Genomic DNA, 3,528 nt, shown 5'->3' with positions numbered 1-3,528 from the left:
CACACAAAAAGAGAAAAAATAAATAAATTAGACTTCACCAAAATTGGAAAATTTTACATCAAAGGACATTATCAAGAAAGTGAAGACAAACTACATGTGGGAGAAAATATTTGCAAGTAATGTATTTGATAAAGGTCTAGACATGCAGAATATATAAAAAATACTTTACAACTCAATGGGAAGAAGATAAACAAGCTAATTTTTAAAATGGCCAAAGAACTTGAATAGACATTTCTCAAAAGAAGCTATCCAGATGGCCAGTAAGCATGTGAAAAGCTGCTCAACAACATTACTCATTCAGTTCAGTTCAGTTCAGTCGCTCAGTCTTGTCCAACTCTTTGTGACCCCATGAATCGCAGCACGCCAGGCCTCCTTGTCCATCACCAACTCCTGGAGTTCACTCAGACTCACGTCCATCAGGTCAGCGACGCCATCCAGCCATCTCATCCTCTGTCATCCCCTTCTCCTCCCGCCCCCAATCCCTCCCAGCATCAGAGTCTTTGCCAATGAGTCAACTCTTCGCATGAGGTGGCCAAAGTACTGGAGTTTCATCTTTAGCATCATTCCTTCCACAGAAATCCCAGGGCTGATCTCCTTCAGAATGGACTGGTTGGATCTCCTTGGAGTCCAAGGGACTCTCAAGAGTCTTCTCCAACACCACAGTTCAAAAGCATCAATTCTTCGGTCCTCAGCTTTCTTCACAGTCCAATTCTCACATCCATACATGACCACTGGAAAAACCATAGCCTTGACTAGACGGACCTTTGTTGGCAGAGTAATGTCTCTGCTTTTGAATATGCTATCTAGGTTGGTCATAACTTTTCTTCCAAGTAGTAAGTGTCCTTTAATTTCATGGCTGCAGTCACCATCTGCAGTGATTTTGGAGCCCCCAAAAATAAAGTCTGACACTGTTTCCACTGTTTCCCCATCTATTTCCCATGAAGTGATGGGACCAGATGCCATGATCTTCGTTTTCTGAATGTTGAGTTTTAAGCCAACTTTTTCACTCTCCTCTTTCACTTTCATCAAGAGGCTTTTTAGTTCCTCTTCACTTTCTGCCATAAGGGTGGTGTCATCTGCATATCTGAGCTTATTGATATTTCTCCTGGCAATCTTGATTCCAGCTTGTGCTTCTTCTAGCCCAGTGTTTCTCATGATGTACTCTGCATATAAGTTAAATAAAAGGGTAACAATATACAGCCTTGATGTACTCCTTTTCCTATTTGGAACCAGTCTGTTGTTCCATGTCCAGTTCTAACTGTTGCTTCCTGACCTGCATACAGATTTCTCAAGAGGCAGGTCAGGTGGTCTGGTATTCCCATCTCTTTCAGAATTTTCCACAGTTGATTGTGATCCACACAGTCAAAGGCTTTGGCATAGTCAATAAAGCAGAAATAGATGTTTTTCTGGAATTCTCTTGCTTTTTCATTAGATATATTAAAATCAAAACCACAAAGAGATACACCACTTTTCCTTCACTAGGATAGCTAAAATCAAAAAACAAGACAATAGCAACTGTCAATGAGAACGTGAAGACCCTGGAATCCTTGTTCATTGCTGCTAGGAATGTAAAATGGTACAGTTGCTGTGGAAAGCAATTTGGTGCCTCCTCAAAAAGTTAACCATAGACTTATCAGATGACCCAGCAATTTCACTCCTAGGTATATACCTAAAAGAATTAAAAACAGATAAACAGATACAGGTGGAAGCACACTCATAGCAGCGCTATTCACAGTAGCCAAAAGTAGCCTGAAATTTGGGAAACAACCCAAATTCAGTGGATGAATGGATTAAAAAAAAGGTGGTATATACATATAAGAGGATATTAGTCAATCATAAAAAGGAATGGATACATGTACATGTATATGTCTGGCTGAGTCCCTTCACTATTCGCCTGAAACTAGCATAATAGGGTTAATTTGCTATACCCCAATACAAAATAAAAAGTTAAAAAAAATGAAAAGAAATGAAATACGAACATAGGCTGTAGTATGGATGAATCTTTTTTTTTTTCTTCAAATCAAGAGTTTTTATTATCTCTTTAAAACATCACAACTGAGTCCATAGAACCATCTGCTATCTTGTTGTTTCTGCAGCAGGATCACTGAGATCTTATTCATCAGCCTGCTGAACTGTTCCTTTTTCAGAAACATAGATACCATCCAAAAATTTTCTGATATCCTTGTTTTTAACTGTGGTGGCTTGCTGAATCAAAGCAGCTGAATTTGACACAAGTTCAATGTCATTTCCTTCAAGAATCAACTCATCTTTCTGGGCTTGAGATACTAAACAGGCAACCCCTGGCCTCATTCGAACCCTGTGTATGTATTTTTCACCCCCAAAATTTCGGATTTCCACAAGAGAACCATTCTCCTGAATAACAACGTTGATGGGGAAGTGGGCATACACCGACCTCATCTTGTAAGGAAAACCCAGTGTAACACCCTTGATCATGTTCTGTACGTGACTACAGATTGTGCGAACAGTGGCCAGTTCCTTTCTGTTTCCCCACCATTTGTCAACACGGAGCCTCTTCTTTTTCTTTCCAAGAAGACTGAGTTCTACATTGATGTGATTGAAGTCCCTCCGCAGGGTGCCTCTGGGGCCCTTCACAATAACTGTCCGTCCCTTCAAGTTAATGTCGACATTTTCTGGAATGTTGACAGTCTGGTTGCTGAGAATGGTCTTCATTCTCGCAGTAGATTCGGCAAAGAGCAGTATGGATGAATATTGAGCACATTATGCTAAGTGAAATAACTTGGGCACAAAAGGTTACATATTGTGTGATTCCCTTTATATCAAATTTTCAGAATAGGTGAATCCATAGAAGCAGAAAAGAGTTCGGTAGTTGCCTGGGGCTTGGGGGACAGGAGATTAGGACATAACTGTTTACTGGGCACGAGGTTTCCTTTTGAGGGATGACCGCATTTTGGAAATAGGTAGAGTCGGTGACTGCACCATATGGTGAATATGCTAATACCACCTAAATATTCACTTTAAATGGTTCATTATATTTTGTGTGGATTTCACTTCAAAAAAATTTAACTTTTTTTTATTGTGGTAAAAGTCACATAATATAAAACATGCTATTTTAACCCTATTTAACTGCACAGTTCAGTTGTACTAAGTGCATTTGTGTTGCTGTGCAATTTCACCTTCTTAAAGAGTGTTTCCAGAGAAGGCAACAGCACCCCACTCCAGTACTCTTGCCTGGAAAATCCCATGGATGGAGGAGCCTGGCAGGCTGCAGTCCATGGGGTCACGAAGAGTCAGACATGACTGAGCGACTTCACTTTCACTTTTCACTTTCATGCATTGGAGAAGGAAATGGCAACCTACTCCAGTGTTCTTGCCTGGAGAATCCCAGGGATGGGGGAGCCTGGTGGGCTGCCGTCTACGGGATCGCACAGAGTTGGACACAACTGAAGTGACTCAGCAGCAGCAAAGAATGTTTCACCTCCTTAAATTGAAACTCTGTCTCTGTTAAATACTCACTCCCCAGTTCTCCTCCCCAGTCCTCCACACCCT

At 40.9% G+C, this 3,528-nt stretch overlaps 1 pseudogene; it reads right to left on the bottom strand.

Annotated features, from left to right (window-relative positions):
- Window positions 1-2,081: 2,081 nt before the first annotated feature.
- On the bottom strand, window positions 2,082-2,697 carry LOC782740 (60S ribosomal protein L9 pseudogene; annotated as a pseudogene).
- Window positions 2,698-3,528: the final 831 nt, after the last annotated feature.

Source organism: Bos taurus, chromosome 12 (genome assembly GCF_002263795.3).
Source record: "Bos taurus isolate L1 Dominette 01449 registration number 42190680 breed Hereford chromosome 12, ARS-UCD2.0, whole genome shotgun sequence".
NCBI classification, from domain to species: Eukaryota; Metazoa; Chordata; class Mammalia; order Artiodactyla; family Bovidae; genus Bos; species Bos taurus.
Note: the sequence above shows the minus strand (reverse complement) of the source record. Positions and strands in the feature narration are given on the sequence as shown.